The 18,427-nt window shown below is 37.9% G+C and overlaps 1 protein-coding gene across 14 annotated transcripts in view; it reads left to right on the top strand.

Moving 5' to 3' along the window:
* gab1 (GRB2-associated binding protein 1) overlaps nt 1-18,427 on the top strand; it is a 70,723-nt gene that overhangs the window by 20,178 nt on the left and 32,118 nt on the right. The window contains exon 1 of one of the 14 annotated variants that reach the window (XM_056765650.1): nt 8,667-8,756. The exons of 11 other annotated variants lie outside the window; for them this stretch is intronic. The gene's annotated coding sequence lies outside the window, so the exon portion shown is untranslated. Of the gene's footprint in view, nt 1-8,666; nt 8,757-12,702; nt 13,216-17,893; nt 18,030-18,427 lie in introns of those variants that run through there. 2 more of the 14 variants (XM_056765614.1, XM_056765632.1) reach the window with 2 other exon arrangements.

The raw sequence follows: 18,427 nt of genomic DNA, 5'->3' as shown, positions 1-18,427 counted from the left end.
CCTTCACAATCACCAGTAAAACACTGCAAACTTGACGCGTGACTGCAGGCGAGTCACCCTAAAACTCATTAAAGAGGAAGCACAAACGGTTTTAAATGCCAGTATAAAAGTAAAATATAAAGTAAATTATGTCGAAACAGGTCAATCTTTGTATGGATGATTTAATTACACCAATTAAATTTGTTAATTTGAGTTAATCCAGATAGATTCCGTCGACTAAAATAAACTAAAACTATGTTAAACTGGGATTACTAAAACTAAATCAAAATTTGCTGTCAAAATTGACACTGATCTTAACTCTAATTTCAGTTAAGCCTTAAAATGTTAAAATTCTTTATTAAGTTGTATGTGCAACAAAATGAGTTTCTGAAATTGTTAATATTTAGAAAATATATGATATTTGAATTTTTAATTTTGTTCAAAATATCGAGATGTGTATTGTATCGTGTACCCAGGATCGAAATATGTACCGAATCATAAACTGAGTGTATCATTGCACCCCAATTGTATATGTCAACTCTCTTTGAACACTTAACCATATTAGAAGCACATCTTTCTTAAAGCTTCTTTCTTCCTTTATTTGTTGTGAACAACTCGTATAAGAGAAAAGAATTCCTTTAATATCAGTAAGTGTTTGTTGTTTGATGAACATTATAACCAGAAATCTTTATTATGCTGCCGCCCCTTTAAGAGCTAGCGCTAGGGGTGTGACGAGACACTTATCAGACGAGACGAGACACGAGATTGGGTTCATGAGAATGAGATGCGACGAGATTTCTAGACTTATTTAAGAAATCCTCAATGATGAAATATAAAGGGTAAATTTAAACTTTACACAAAATGCAACAAATGTTGTTTATGTCAACAATTGTACTTTATGAAACGCATTATAAAGTAAACTTGTACTTTATGAAACCAATAAAACTTCTGTTTTAATTAATTATATTATGCAGTTATGTAGACAGTGCAAAATATTTTGTCACAAACTCAAATGACAGGCAGTAATTCCACAAAATGTATGCTTTTTTCTTAGCAGGTGTAGCTTTTAGTAAAAGAGCTGTGGTTGTTTTCTCTATATAATTCTGCATAGTGCTCGTGAAAGCAGAGGTGGCGATCAAATCACACTTTCAATCCTTCTTCCTCCACTGACTGAACCCTCATTGCCTTCAGAGAAACAGTTAAAACTATATATATACATCAAGTTTTATGCTTACATTGCACATATAGACAGATGATACATTTTGTTTCCTAACTGTTTGTTCACAAAACGGACTACCTTTACAAGGATTCTTGTGAATATGGGAAATATTACGTAATTGTATATTTACATATCCGTTTCAGAGTAAGAATCCGTGAAAGAGAACTCCGTCTAGTATTTTGTGCTCTGACCCCTTGCTGCACGCAAATCTCAAACCACCCACAAGACCTGAAGGCATTTAGTTATTATTCTTCACAAAAGCAAACACATTTGATTTTTTTCAATTGTGACTAAAAAGTAAATAGGTTTGACTTGATGTATAACATCTTGTATGCTTTGCAGTTAAGTAGTTAAAGTATTGTGCTTAAAGTTTAAACACATGTTTCCTGCATTAGCTTCACATGTTTACAAAAACACATTTCATTATCTTTGCTGTTTTGTACCTTAGCCGGGGGGCACATTGCTTTACTCCTTTGCTCTGTCGTAGCATTAAATGCGCCCCTTAACATCTTTGGGGGCGGGGGCACTCATAGATAATTGAAAGGTTAAAAGAGGGGAGACAAAAATTTGTGACTGAATGCGGCATTTGCTCAATATAACATTTCTGCGCATTAAATATATAATATGCAAAAATCATATATTGATCAGTGTGGCAGTTGCAAAATAATATATTGATCAGTGAAAATAGTCACAAAATGCGACCATTTGGTCCCAGTCTAGAGCCATGTAACAGCACTGGAATTCCTCACAGTTTTTCTGCCTGGCAACACTTAATTTGGAGCCTTTTAAAACCGAGCAAAAATATACACAATAACAACCCATATTATAGGGCCGTCAAACGTTTAAACATGATAAATCACATCCAGAATAAAAGTTTGTGTTAACATATATTGTGCGATTCTTATCCTCGGTTTCTCTACGAATTACGGTAAAATGCTGCAACACCCAAAAGCCAGAAGGCGCTCTCACACAGAAACTCCAAATATAAGCCATAGAAGACGAAACATTTGCTCATGTAGTTCTAGGAAATGCCAATGGGTAAATTCTGTCGCTGTTATTCAAACCTTTTCAGGTATTATCATGATAAAAAGTATATTTGAAGAGTTGGTGACTTGATATTTAGATTGAGCAGTTCTTCCTACTGATCAAAAAGCCATAGTTCACGGAAGAGCTTTGCATAAAACACAGAATCGAAGCCTTTGCAATTTCAGAATCGCCCTAGACAGTTATAATTATTGTGAGTCGCGTCCCATATCGTCCCAGCCCTATTACATAATATTGGTCTGTATAGTGTGCATATTAAGTTTGTATTTATAAACACATACACATGCACTCATATATTTAAAAATACAAAAACAAATAAATATTTATATCTATTATTGGTTAATATAAATAAATACAAGTAAATATTTCCTTAATATGAATACATGGACCGTGTTTCCAACAGGATTTTGAGAGACGTGTGGTGGTGATGAGGTCACAGACTAATTAGGATATTTATGACGTCATCATGTTGTGTTTTTTCGTTTGGACTTGACATCTGTTTCTTTTCTACTCTGTGATCTGTCACATTATACTACATTTTAATTCAACTGAATGCCATTCTACATATTTTCTGTTCTATTGTAAGACATGAAACGACTATAAAACAGTTACTGAACGTGACCCAATAAAGCTTAATACAGCCAGCATTTACTTAAACTGCTGCTAAACTCCTGATTTTTAAACTCAACATGTGATCCTCAATGTGTGGCTGTATTATGAGCGCTTCTTTAATTTTAAACGCAAGGTATAGTTTTATTATGCGTCACATATCGTGTAGACAATTCAGCACAAATCCAGAAATATGTGAGAATACACTGTTAACAAGGAGCTAACTATACGTGCATGCACATTAGTAGACGGCGAGGGCGGGCGCACACACACAAACCGAGCTCACCCAAAAAGAGAGAGCATGCAAACGTAAGAGAGAGGATGCGCACACGCCACTCACATAAAACAAATCAGGAAAGAGCTGTTTAGAAGCACTGTTAATCAGCTTAATCGAACACAGATACAGTCAAAATGTGACCGCAAATATACTAAGGTGGCCATTAATATAGAGGCACAAGTAAAGTCAATGTGTGGGAAAATGTGTGTGAAGTCCAGCCGTCTTCTCTGTCAGTAACTCTGTCAGTAGCGTCGTTTTGGATAAACCTTAACTTTCACAGAGTAGAAAAAAGTCTCTCTGCGGCTAACAGCAACTTAAAGTTACTTGTAAGGGAATTAAAATGAATGATTACAAAGCAGCGTGTACATGCACCTGTCCTTGTTACTGACTGGACATGAACATTTGTCTGTAATTAGTATTTTATGTCTGAAAACAGAAACATTAAATATGTATTTAGGCTTTATTGGGCATTGAATATAGTAAGTTCAGAGAATGCATGTACGTCGCGATGACGTCACAAACATGCTAATTGGCAGATAATATCACATTGCACCATAGTGATGGGTAAAAATCGATTATGACGGATTTTTTTACGACCCTGTCTGAAAAAAACAGAGAGCCTATGCAATCTCTCTGTCTCCAAACTATGGTGTGTGTTTATTCGACTTTATTCTGTGCTGGACACAACGTTCGGGATATGACGTGAAGTACTGCGGGATATGAATTCTCTGTATGCTTTCAAAACGCTCTGGCAAAAGTTTGATATCAGATGCTGATCAGTCTTTGCATTGCCGAATGAAGTCGAACATGCGCATATCTCTCCCTCGCACATAGTTATCAAGAGCAACTGACATGATGACAAAAAGTCGGAACGCTGAATTTATGTTTCATTTGGCGCATTTGTTGAATACTTTCACCTGAATTACAGCTCGATGAACTGCACCCAAAAACAGGTTTCCTTTTCTCTAAAAAAGGTTACACTTTTACAACTGACATAAACAAACCAAACAAATCCAATCCAGCGATTAAGTGTTTTCCGTGTTAACTTCTATCTTTTGCACTGTCCTATCAGCTGTTAATAACACACAGGTAGTTTGCTAATGTCCGATTCGCAATCCACCGTTTTCCTGGACTGATTCATTTAAATGAAAGAAATAAGAACTGTTACTTCAAATACTAATGGGTATTAATATACTTTTTAATACCCTTAGAGGACAAGAAAGGAGTGAGAGTGACAGATATATCTTTGACATACAATTTTAAATCCATTATATAACTATCAAATGTCATTAATATTGGATTTATTGTCAGTATTAGGCACACAGTTCAAGAGTTCGTCAGCCACCACCGAAGACCAATTTTGACATGCAGGAAAAACCCTGAACAGGTCATTTGATATATTTAAATTTGTACATAATACTGATGCATAAATTCATTGTCACTCGCAATGGTGCTATTGTACTGTACATCATCACTATCCAAATTCAGTGCAACACAACTCTTTCTTGTGTATTAATGCTTCATAATTGTTTGTCCCTTCTGACATAGTGCTGTCTCTCACTCTTCAATCTTGTACAAGCTTAAAACATACACCTGAGGTTTGGAGGTGTTTCTGTCAATTTGAGTCCTGTTGCCCTGTGCACAGAGTGTGCGGTGCTAAAAAGGGGGGGTTGTTTGAGAGGACAGTTGAGCAAACCTAAGTAGTGCTTCAGTAATGTGAACAGAAGCTGCCCTGGCCAGAAGAATGTGAATGACGCAGCTTTGACGAAGACATGTGACTTGGAGAGCGTAAGAGAGAGAGGAAAGAGGAGCAGGGAGGAGGGCAGTTGACTCATGCAGGCAAAGTGCCACCCCACTGACCTTTTTATGCTAGCGTAACTATCGCCCCCCTTGGATGCAACAAAGGAGAAATCGGAGGGTAGAGGCAAGGATGGGAGGAGATGAAGATGAGATTATTGCCCTGTTTGCGTATCTCTGAGGTTATTGATGTCATGCCCCTTTGTTCCACTTCTTGGTCACATGGTCTATAGCTCATGCTATACTTCTTGGTATCCCATAGCTAGTGCTTGGAAACAGAATATTTTAAATGCCTTTTTAATTACCTAATAATTGGTACATACCTTTGTAACTGCATGAGCAAACTTTGCTATTTTAATTATGTGCATTAGTTTATAAAATGAAGACCTGGACTATAGGCTAAACAAATGTAATTGTTGGTCTTTGGAATAACCTTTTTTCCTTTATTTTATCATTAGGCAAATGCACCGCAACATCCAAGTGACTTTGCGCGCCATACTTATGACCCAGAGTTTGGGAACCTCTGATATAATTTTGATGCCAATTTTGACCTTGCCACATTTATATACACTTTTATGTACACAAAATGTGTGTTATAGAAAAGGTCTACCTTAAGGTCCTAGTCCAGACTAGCCTGTTTTTGTATTCTAACTGGCATGTTTTTTCCTGGTCTGCTCATGAACATAATGTTCTACTTTATGGGGTCACTGCCTCTAATGGGCCGAGAACATGCTTTTTAAAGACTTCTCTCAGCCTGCTTTGAGTTTAACAAGACTTTAATTTATGTGTGTGCACAACCACAGGAGACATGCTATTGGTTATTTTTTTTTAACTGATTTATTATTTAAATTAAATATAAAATAGTGAAATTCTTGAACATAGCTTTTTTTTTAGCCAGGATGCATTTCATGCCTTTGTGCAAAACCTGATCAAAGTTTTGTCTTGTTTTTGTTGAAAATGTAACCACATGGCTACAATCTCACCTTGTCCATTGTTCACGTCTCACTTATATACAGGTCTTGCATGTAAGGCTTTGTGAATGTGTCTAAAGGTTCTCAAGATTAGGTCGGTGTCACTGGTGATACACGGTGTCCACCTGTCTACCGGTTACATCACTTGTCCACCACCGCACCGACCCACCAGCGTCATTTTTAATTGTTATATTAATAAATCACTTAGTTTAGTTTGCAGTTGTGTGTCTGAACGTGGCTGCTGCAAGTGTCGCTGCAAAGATCAACAGCAGGAGTCAGATTTTATTCATCATTTGAGGTGAGTGAGGCGCTGACTGACAAGATGATGGTGGAGGCTTTTCTGTCAAAGAACATGCAGTAGTACATGTAAGCAGTAAGCACTATCAAGTTAAGTTTTAATTTTATTTTGTTCTAATTTTTTTTAAAAGCTTTGCAATTTATTCAATGGTCCCATTCCCTGCAATCCCATTTTTCAACTTTAGTTAGTGAGTAATATTGCTGTTAAAGCATAAATAATACCTGCAAGATGATACAGCTCAAAGTAAAATGCCAAGCGAGATATTGTCTTTAACAGATTACGCTTTTCTCAGACTACAGCCCTCTACTTCCCGGGTACATGATGTCACTATTCCGAGTGCTTTTAATAACCCCTGCCCAAAACAGGGGAGGTTGTTTTTGGAGAAGAGGAAGAGCCGCTGGAGTAGTGTTTGGTTATTAGAGATTGTAAACATTTGACTGAGCTACGCGCTACACTACTTTCACTTTCATCACAGTCCTACAGCTGGTAATAAGAATTCAGGTACACACATTCTAAGATAACCGACGGTCAAATACCAGCTTCCATGACTTTAACATCGGCTGTGAAAGCAGTTCTGTGTAATTCACTGATATTGTGTGTAGGGATGCACCGATACCATTTTTTAAAGACAAAGTAGGAGTACCAATATTTTTTTCTGGTACTCGCCGATAACAATACCAATAACCGATGCCTTTATAATGTACTATTATGTCAATAAACCAGTATCTTACTGGTAAAAATGTTTTATTTAGCTTTTAGGTCTACTTAAATTTAAGTGCTATTTTTAAATGAAGTTCAATTTGCTAGGGTAAGCAATATACTCTGTGGTCAAATTATAAAAATGAAGGGGGGTGGTGTGGTAAAATGTGTGTGTATTAAAACTTGTTCAGGTCAACCAAACTTTTATTTTGACGGATCGCCACAAATGGTGTTTGTTTATGTGTTTGTGTCCTTGTGCAGTGAAATGCTGGCTCTGAAAGCTTCACAAGCACAATGCGTTCAGTACACACAAAACAAGCAGAATACATATTTAAACAGTATCTGAGTATTTTGTTAGCTGTCACATTAGCTGTTAGTGCTTCTGCGCTAATTTCTTGTTAGGAATTAATACATTTGCCGGATTCCTTGGCATTCCGTGTTGTACATCAAATTCAGTTTTAATGCCTGGATTCGTTTCTTATTTATTTAACATAAATGTTTTTCATTCGTTTTCTCTTCTTATTTGTTTCTTAATTAATGATTTGTTAATATATGTGATTACTCGTTTTGTTAATAAAGGCAATTTATCCTACGCACCCAAAAATATTTTTACATGCAATATAAGGGGAAGAATACGCATTTGTTCTTTTAGCAGAGAATGGCTTCTTCTTTTTATAATCACCGCAACAACCCCACCAAAGATCAAGTTCTGCAGTTCTGTGATCCTACAGACACAAATACTCAAGTCCAAGTCACCAAGTCAAAGTGCATGACAGCATACCATGCATGGAATCACCCCTTCAGAACTTTCCTATGCTGGTGAGTTATATGGCGGTCATAAATAACTGAGTGAACTACATCAAAGCTGGTATTGTTTGGGACTTATCTAATCAGTGCAACAGAAGTGTGTGAAGGATGCTCTGGGATGCGGCCTCTTTTGCCTTATCGCCGCCACTACACCGAAGCTCTATTTCCTGTTCCTCTCGCTTCTTTAGGCATATAGGGACAATTAGATTTGGCCCAAATAAATTCTAGCCTGGGGCTAAATCTGATTTTCTATGGGTAGCACTGACTTGTGATTGGATTATGCTGGGTAACTAGGATGACATTGTGCTATCCCAAGAGGCAACCAAGTTCGCTTGAAAAAGGTCTTTCGACGTCTGGTTCATGGGAGCTGCTAAAGAGTTGGCAATGGGTATGAAAGCAGTCTGAAAAGTGAACTGCTGTTCACAATGTTTGTTTATGTCTTTGCATGCTTCCATTAAGACTTAATAGAGAATAGTGCTTTTTATTTTTGCAGAATAGATTGCCTTCAAAGAGCAACTCTCTTGTTGTGTCCTGCAGAACATATGTGGCAGACAGATTCAAGTATTTTTCATGTGAAAAGTTACTTTAGTACATCAGTAATATCTGTGGGGGCAGGTGATGGTAGATGGAATGGAACTCTGGTTTGGGCAAAGGAGTTGAACCGAATGCAAAAGGTTTATGGTTATAGTCAAAGTGCTTAGTAATAAATCCCATAACTTAAATGACACAGAAGATTTCTGAGCCTATAGATACTCTAAACATTCTTTTCAATAGGTGTATTTCTATGGTCCTGTAACATGACGTAGAAAAGAGGTGTTGTTGTCTTCTAAGGGAAAGTGGAGTGAGGAAAAAGAAGAGAGGGGGAGGAGGTGGCCTCTTGTTATTTTCAGTCTATTGTGTCTACTTCCTGTAGGTCAGGGGTTATTGGAGTAGGGAATTGCAGACTTGCTGTAGAGCAAGAGTGAGACAGAACTTCCATCGATTCAGAACATCAGCATCGCAACGGCAAGATAAGTTTGGAGAAAGCTTGGGACTACCAGCAACCAACCTCAAAAGGTAAATGCAAGGCAGGGCACAATGGTGGGTTATGCTATCAATTCCTTTCGGACTCTTTGTGCCACATGTTCCCGGGACTGCGAGGCGATATCCTGTTTTTGCCATAGAGTCGTAGTATTTATTTTGAATTAATATTGTGGGATGTTTTGTGCTAGCTTGATGGAAAGGACTTCTTTTTCTGCAGTACTTTTATGAGAGTTAATTTGTGAGTGGTTTTGTGCGTAAATTAACGCGCACCTCAACATGTTTACTGCCTTTAGTAGTCTCATGATCAGAAGTGGATGAGATCGGAAGAGGTTGGACTTGTTTTTTGAAATCGCTCTTATGTAACTCGCAAGCTTCCTGAGGTCAGCCATATTAGAGCCTAGCTAATGGAGAAGGGAATCTCTCCTGCCATTAGCCAATATAGCCATGGTCAAATCACATTAGCTCTGGACTGCAGTACTGCAGGGAAAGATGCAAATCACATAATCTGTGTTTATCTGGCTCCTTCCGAGTCTCTGTGTTTGGTTTTTCAGTATAGCTTTCAGTGTTAGGTGACTGAGATAAGGAAAGCAGGGGATCGTTGTGATGTAGGTGTAGAGGGGTGTTTTCTATGTAGAATTGGATGATTTTTAACAGTATATGTTAATATTTGATATGTATTTTGCAAGTTAAGATGTTGAAGGTGCTAGAATTGCATTGAGAGTATGAAACATTTTCAATCTGGACTTTTGGTTGATAGTGGTGCTGACAAGCGATTAATCGTGATTAATCTCATCCAGATAAAAAATGTTTTTACATAATATATTTCTGTTTATTGTGCATATAAACACATATACAAACATTCATATTTAATTAAAATATACAAATTATTAAATGTTTATTTATAATTTCAATTATTGGTTAATATAATAAATGCATCGCTCTCTCTCCCTCTCATATATATATATAAATAATATTAGGGATGGGCTATTTTCTATAATTTGCGATATACCGGTAGAAATTCTCCACACGACAGGAATTTGTCTTCCCGTGGTATAAACGATAAATTCTAGTTAATGATGTATTTCTTTGTGAGACCCATTCACAGCTCATATGTTGAGCGAATAGGGGTTTAGGGGAGGGAAGACGTGAAGTTGATAGTCATTATACACTAATCCACAATATTTAGTTTGGCTAAAAGTTTTTATTTAAACATTCAATAATTGTGTAATACGATTTCTTGCCTGTTATATACAGGATGAATGAAGCGTTGTGTGCACAGCTAGCGTCCACATGTGCTTTCATAGAGACACAGTTTATGCAAAAGTGAAAAAAAGATCCTAAATAAATAGAAGAAATGCAAAAAAACGTATTCGTTACTCCACTTCGGCGGAGAATTTTCATTTCGGTGCATCCCTTATAGATTTGGATATATATTTATGTATACATGTATACGTGTGTTCATAATACAAAATTTATATGGACAAAACACAGATATATGTTAACACAAACTTTTATTCTCGCTCCTATTAATCACGATTAATGATTTGACAAGACTAGTTGATTGCATGAAGTTTTGAAATGAGAGATCGTTCTTTATGAAATACTTAAAATAAGCGCTTTAATATGCCTTATTTTGTGGTTACTGTTCGTTTAAACCAAAAAAGCAGTTCACAAAAGTTTTATATTGTGAATGTAATATAATGTATATCAAGGCCCAGGACATAATAGAACATAGAAGTTATTAGGTAACAACTTAATTAAAAAGGGAAACAGAACTTGTTTATTTTCAGGTGTCTAGCTGCAATATTACTGGTATGATGAAGGCAGAGGATCCATATGCATTAAAAGGTTTAATCAAAGTAAACGGAACAAAAAGTACAATCCAGACAAGTGTACAATTTAAAACAAAACTAAAATCAAACCTAACAATGACAGACACCAGACAAAGGAAACACAAGGGCTTAAATACACAGGGTAACGAGAGGGCTAACAACGTTTGGTGGAGGGATGGAGGGCCAGGCCCCCTTGAAAGGGAACAGGGAGGCATGGGCTGGGCTGGAAGCCTGGGCGTGGCTGGCAGGGCTGAAGGGAAAGGCCAAGCAACCTTCTGACTGAGGCAGGGAACTCTGAAGAGTCCATCTTGGACTTGGCAGGGAACTCAGAAGCGTCCATCCTGGATGAGGCAGAAGACTCTGTGGGTTCCGAAGCAGCCACTGTGGACGAACAGCGCACAGCCCAGAAACACAACAGAGCAGTAGCCACAACTGGCAGAGCTGATTTCAAGGAGAACTCCTCAGGAACGGATGCCACCAGACTTGGGACCACCATACTTGGGACCGTGACGGCTGGAGACTCTGGCTTGGCGGCCATGACAGCTGGAGACGCTGGCTTGGCTGCCATGACGATTGGACTGGCCGCCATCAGCGCGGTACCCTCAGGTTTACCGCCCCCCCCCCCCAAAAAACTCAACGTCAGGGCCAGCTCTACATAGTCCACCAATCTCCATTGAGAATCAAACGGGGCAAGCTGTGATTTAAGTGGTTCATTCAAGTTTTTATGGTTTTTCCTGTAGCTAAATGCATTACCTTAACAACTCAAGGTTGTGGGTTCGATCCCAGGGGATTGCAAATACCTATGTAAAATGTATAGGGTAAAGCAATGTAAGTCGCTTTGGATAAAAGCGTCTGCCAAATGCCTAAATGTAAATGTATGGTACAATACAATGAGTGCTTTATCTGGGTAGTGGGTTTGTGGAACGAGATCCAAAAAGTCGTGGGTATGATTCTCAAGGGAGTGGGAGCCCTGGCGGAGCATAATGGATTGGATCGCAGGTTACCAAAACACTGGTGGATCCATTTTGTTAGTATGTCGTTCTGTAATGATGAAGGCAGGGAAGTCATCGATCCATATGCAATAAAAGATTTAATCAAAGTAAACAGGACAAAACATAACTGGGTAATCCAGACAATTGTACAATTTAAAACAAGACTGACCAAACCTCTAACAATGACAGACACCAGACAAAGGAAACACAAAGTCTTAAATACACAGGGTAACGAGAGTGCTAACAAGACACACCTGAAACAGATCAAAACACAAAACCAATGAACTAAAGAATTATAAAAACTATAACACTAGACGGGAAACAGGAACTAAGGCATACAAACTAAGAGTCCACAATACAAAGGGCAAAACACAGACTTGATTATGATAATTACAGTTAGTGTTTAGGATAACATTCATTGTTTGAAAAAAAAATGTTGACATCCCTAATTAAATCTCAGATTGTCATGTCTCAAGGACCGTCTGTCTTGCTCTACTTCTGACATCTGACAAGGAATAGTTCACTTAAAAATAATAATTCTCAGTCCTCTTTTATTCACCCTTTGTTCTCTATATCACAATAGATGATTTTTTTAAATGTTCCAGTGGTTTTGCATCCATACAATCAATGGCAGACAGTGGGAGCCGATGTTCTCTGGTTGCCAGCATGCTTGACAATGTCTTTCAAACAAGACATACATCAGTCATACAAGTTTGGAATGTGAGTTTTTTTTTTTGCTGCAACTAATTTTCCCGCGATAAAAAGTTGAGAGACTTATGAAGGCATCCCCTTGCCAATATTAAACATCTAAACTTAGACCTGACCAGCCAGCAAAAGAGTGACAATGGAGGAAAAACAGGATGTCTTTTTCGCATAGTGTGTGTTGGGAACAGATGACCAGGAAGATGAAATTGTCAGCGAAGTGGAAACCTCCACTTTGTATCTGTGTGTTTTTGCCCAGTTGCTCATCTGTTGGCCCATAGCCGAGTGTGATGGTGAACTGTAAATGATTAAGGCCCTCTTTCCTTCTCTCACTAATTTTTATTTCTGTTCCACACTCTGTTTCACTTCTAGGTTAATGCTTTACTCAGTCCTGAATCCCATTTCAGTGCAGATTTTTTAGGTGCCAGTCGCTGCATCGGTGTATCTGTTGGCTCTCAGCTTACATTTCTCTCTAGCGGAGAGAGAGATAAAGAAACTGAACCAACTAAATAGAGGAAATGAAACCAGGCTGTTCCCCTGGGATGTCTGTTAAGGGCTATTGATCTCTCTCTCTCCCCTAATGATTTATATGGAATGACCTCGGCTTGAAAACATGCTTCTCTTCATGTCCTGCATATCTGTCACATTAGCTGTCATTTGGAGAGAGAGCAGTGTGGAATAAGAGATAAACGCCTAGGTCAACTATTCGGCATGAGATCCAAGGACAGCCCCAGTCGGAATGTTTCATAGGGACTTGTGGACCATAGTTAAACCTGCTCTCCAGAGAAACAGTTAACAATGTATCTGCTGATGCACAAAGCTGGAAGTGAGACCATGTATTATCAGGAGTGAATTGTAGAGCTGAGGTGTTGCAGGACTCTCCTTGTTTTTATCTTGTGTACGTCTTGCGTCGGAGCAGTGGGCGAAGATCTGCACTGGAAAGTTCGCCACAACTTCAGACTCAAGGTGAGAGAAATGTCTTATTTCATCTCCTGGCTGTGCCACGTCTCAGGCAGCTTATCATTTGTGTCATTCCAGCAAGTATTTTCACCGTGTGAGAAAACCCTAACAACTCTTCAAAAAAAGAACGATGGTGCCAAGCTTTTAGTTGCAAAAAGGTTGTAGTGTGTGGTTTTTATGTAAAGTGGGTTATTCTGAGCAGGGGCCGTGCCTTATGACTGTTGCAACTATTTTGTAAACTGATTGCTATTTTTATAGCTGGCCCTGCTTTTCAGACTGCATAGGATATTCCTGGTGTTACACAGATGTTGTTAACCATAACCATATCTCTGCGATCTCTGTTTTTCTCCTCTTGCTGACAAAGTGCCTTTTTAAATAGACTGTGTATGAAGGTTGTGTGATGTTATGGTCCTAATCCAATGGTTTGTGGTAGTATTCACAAATTCCAAGAACTTTGTGGGACTTTCTTTGTTATTCTGATGTAAATGAATGTTTATGTCTCATGCAATGTATACACAATATTTAAGTTAAATGCTTGTGAAGGAACTCTATTTACTTTACAGTTTTAACAAGTAACTCATACTTTTGCTTTCTTATGTTTTGCATACACGCATCATAATATTATTGGAAATTTTTAGTTTTGTACGAATGCTGCAATATGTATCTTTTACCTCTCTATTGTCATATCTGTTTAAAACCAAAAATTGCAGATTCATTTTTATATGGCGTATATTCAATTATGTCAAAGTAACATAACCTACCTATGAAATCCGACCTGAGAGATCAAATTATAAACCATTATTACAAGATTACTATTGTGAATCGAGGAAAGATTGGGAAATTTATGTGCACAAAAAGGGAATTTTCCTTAATTACTTTAATTTAAATAGGTTCCTTTAAAGGGTTCATATTACACGGCTAAAACAAATATTTTCTCTTGTTTCCGATGTTATACAATGTTTATACATGATTTAAAGGCGCTGTTCTTGATTTAGAGCGGCCACTAGCGTTGTATTTTGGATTTGCCACGAATCGCTCAGTCCGAACACGACGGTGGCCACCACATTACAAAAATATGTTGTTCTCATGTGGACGCAGGGAAGAGATCATACTGGCATTAGAAAGACTGTAGAAAGAGCGATGTCTTATTTATTACATAAAATAAAAGGTCTGTGGATTTTAAGTATAAAAAGAAGGATAAAGGTCAGGTAGCAGCTACGACCAGCGTTAATATTATAAAGTACAAAACAGGGGCGTATTCAATGTTTGTACTTCCGCTCTGTATGAAGATATAAACAGCGCATTCTAAGGTATTAGAAACTCTATACACCTATGAAGAAATAGTATTGTATAATATATTGCATTTCTGTCAATAGATCCTCCTAAAAACACAGTATTGTTCCTTTAAGGTTAAAAAATGCTGTATTTTCCACATATTGTGCATGTTTGCCCAACATCTCTGAAACGCGCGGATTCTTTACAAAGCTCATCACTCTGTAAAAAATGAAGTGTGCTATGATTGGCCAGTTAATCAGTGCGTAGTGATTGGTTGATTACTGCAAGCTTCTACTGACGGAAATGTGACATCTCTTACCACATTTGGAACATCATTGTGCTGTGACACGTCAGTTTCACATTAACTTGTACCTACAGTAGGGTATTTACAGCAGATTTCAATGCTAAGTTTTAGGTAGTTTCAGAGCACACTAGCTCTCTGGATGACCTTGCTATGGGCTTGGCTTCATAAAAAATAAAATGATTGAGGATGTGTGTTCTGCACAGCTGCCTGAATCGTTCCCAAGGTTATTTGAATCAAGGCCGTACAGCAGGCCCATCCCCACTCATATGCTAGCCTAGATATCTGTTTTACTTTCTCCATTCCCTCAACTGACATCCTGACAGATAGATTTCCTCCAACATGTACTACATACAGAAGTTTATCCATGGACAGGAGAGCAGAGCACAGCAGTCTAGACTGCATTTTACGTTGTAGCTTACATTCCTCCAGAAAATATTTTCTCATTCTGTAGAACTGTGTAGGAAAGGCAAAACACATGCAAAGTGCCAAATTGCGTCAAAATCTCTTTTCAGAAATGGTAGATGAGAAAGCGGTATTATGGTTCAAGGTTGGACAGTCTGACTCACTTTTCACACTAACATTTCTTGAGCTACTCACGTGTGACCTGGCTTCCGGCTGCCCAGCAACGTCAGTGCTGTAAACATGATCATCCTTGCCTGGATGTGTTTCTATCTGTGCAGAAAGAATAATTTCGTCTGGTAATGTCCAAGGATTGCTTTGCTCAAATTGTAATGCTAACACTAACTGAGAACAATAATATCAATCTTGGAACTGAAGTAAATAACAATTGCAGTTATTATTCGATTGATATGTTTACTGTATAGTGTGTATGTAGTACTTACTGTATGTTAAACTTTTTTTTCTAACTTATTTATCTTTCATTTACCTTTTTTTTGACGTTCTCTGAGCTTATCAAGACCTTGCTTCATTTATTTTTCCTCAAAAATAAGAATTACCGTATTTATTTATTAAATTCTTATTTTATTTATTCTAAGCCAAGAGAGTATTGTCGCTCTTACTGTAGCCTATTGATACTATTCGAACTGTTTAGCGTGTTCACAAAATGTTACACGTTAAACGTGGAATGGGCACGTAAATAAATCCAGAATCTGTGGCAGGCCAATGAGTGTGAGAAGGATAGGGAATGGCCACTGTAAGTGGCTAATGTGTGAAGGGTCCTAGAGATAATCAAGCGAGCGTGAACGTCTGTGGGAAGGAGACCGATATCACAACCTGCTACGTGTGTTTGAAGTGAACAATGAGCAAGCCAACTATTGACTCGTTCTTCCGACCTGCGGCAAGTGTGCAGGTGCCAGAGTCTTCTGTGTCACAGTCGATGATTAGTCAGAAGTTTGTGTGTTTACGGTGTCTGCCCCTAAATTTTCCGGTTGCGCATTTAAAGTTTTCAGTTGAGAGCCACTGTGCTCATAGTGAAAAAAGTTAGTCTGGAGCCCTGGGAATTAATAAATGTTAATTGTAGAAAAAGTCACTCCTCCTTCATTGATTATGCAAAACATATCTGGGGCATAACAGTAATTAGATATACATCATATCATACATCACAAGTTGAAACTGAAATCTGTTACGTCTGAATATACAAAGTCAGAGAAAATGTTTTAAACATCAAAATAATGTATGTTTTTTTTTCTTATGTTATGTAGGTGGGGTAGTAAATTTAGCAAGTATGTTTCTGTGCAGCTGATTGAAACTCCATACGATTGCTTTATACGGTCTGTCAGTGTTTCATTCAATTAGATTACAGAGGCCTGGAAGACATTAGACTGGCTTCTAAGCAGCTCAGGGCCCAGAGCTTGAGTGCTTGAGAATCCTCTGGCAAAAATTTGCTTTGTGATATATTATAGTATTACAGCACACACACTTTTAGTACTCAATGGGCCTCGTTCATGAAACATTCATAAATTTATGTATAAATTCTGAGGAATTTGTCTGTAAAACAGACCTTCCCGAGAACTCTCCTCTGGATTCACAAATACTTTGTAAACGTAAGATTTGATAGTAAATGTGTGCGTCTTAATGAATTACAATCACTTGTAAACAGGGCACGCATGCAGTCTCATTCACAATTAGCATAATTCCCGTCTATGAATTACAGCAACGCAAATGAAGTATCTTGAAATGCTGGAATCCTCTGGACTTCATTCTCTGGTTTGGCTATATTATATTGCATAAATGCATAAGAGACTAATAGGCTATATGCATACAAATATATTAATCAATTAAACTGTGTCCACCAAAGCATTTTTAGCAAGCTGAAACAATAATACCTGGTACCTGAGAATGCTTTGGAGGCACTGTGCGTTATTCTGGAGATGTGTTGGCTGGTGTGATTTAAAAAGTCTGCAACAGTTAACCTACTTGTAACTAGTGTCTTCTTATAAAGAGTATTAATTAAAATGAAAATGCAGTAACTATTAATATTAACTTCTCCATTGTTGTGTATGATGGGTGCTCAATGTAGTGTTTGTCCTGCCTCTTCTCCATTGAGATTGGATGGCTGTTTAAAAATGGATAGTGACGAGCTCTGCGTTTTACTCAAAGTAAAAAAGTAAAAAATGATAAACAACTGGGCAAAAGAACTCGTGAAATATCATTATGATACATAGTGCATCAAAAAGCAGTTTGTCTAAAAGAAAACAGAATGTAACAATTTACACAATTACAATTTAATGCATCTGACAATTTACATCAAAACGACTTTACGAATGATCTACACAAAATATCGTATGTCATGAATGAGGCCCAATGTGGAATTGATGAGATGCAAATATTTGCAGTATATATAGTTGTGGTTTTTAGAATCTGCTTTTAGTTATCAGTGACAACATTTGCCAGATATTTATACAGAAGATTACCTTTTTTATTTTTACTGTCGAGTGTTCCGACTCAGTGACACTCCCAAACAGTTTAAGAATATATTTTCATTTTTTTAAGTTCTGAAGTATTCTGTCAGCATGAGTGAGTGAGAATGTTTGTTTATATGCGTGCACACCCTTTCTTCTCCTCTGCTTTTGGTTCACCCCAGCCCCTCTGATTTGGTGGTCATGGTTTGCAAGGCGTTCTGGGAGGGCCTGATTACCCGTACACAGGAAGTCAGAGGTGGGAGAGGTCCCTCCAGAGTTCCATGTAAAAAGACTGGTATTCTTGATAAAGACTCACTCGTGCTACACATTACAGACACATCCCTCTCAGCTATACTGTCTTCGGAAACTATGTTAGAAAGGTAAGCTAATTGTTGATTTTGAGATATTTCGAAATCGGGTCCACCCAGGAAGGGTTTTGGGTTCCTGTGTTGGTGTGAAAGCTTAAAAGTATGAATACTTTCTAGTAAAGAACGAAGTTTTGGTGCCTTGTTTATGCAGAAGCCTTGTGGTGCTGCCATGCTGTGTTAGGGACGACCTGGTTCAGGCTGTTTTTCTCAGTTGAAGCGCTGCACCCTTAGGGCTGACTCTAGAAACTCTAGACACTATTCAGTTACATTTTGATCAAACATCAGCATATAACAGTTCAGATTTATGGGGTCAAAATGTTGTTGAAAATAACTGATTTTGTATTGGATTTAAGGGGTAAAATGTACAGTATGTGTGGATTGAGTAGTCATTCGGTTAAAGGGGAGACCTG

Source organism: Triplophysa dalaica, chromosome 2, assembly GCF_015846415.1.
Source record: "Triplophysa dalaica isolate WHDGS20190420 chromosome 2, ASM1584641v1, whole genome shotgun sequence".
NCBI classification, from domain to species: domain Eukaryota; kingdom Metazoa; phylum Chordata; class Actinopteri; order Cypriniformes; family Nemacheilidae; genus Triplophysa; species Triplophysa dalaica.
Note: the sequence above shows the minus strand (reverse complement) of the source record. Positions and strands in the feature narration are given on the sequence as shown.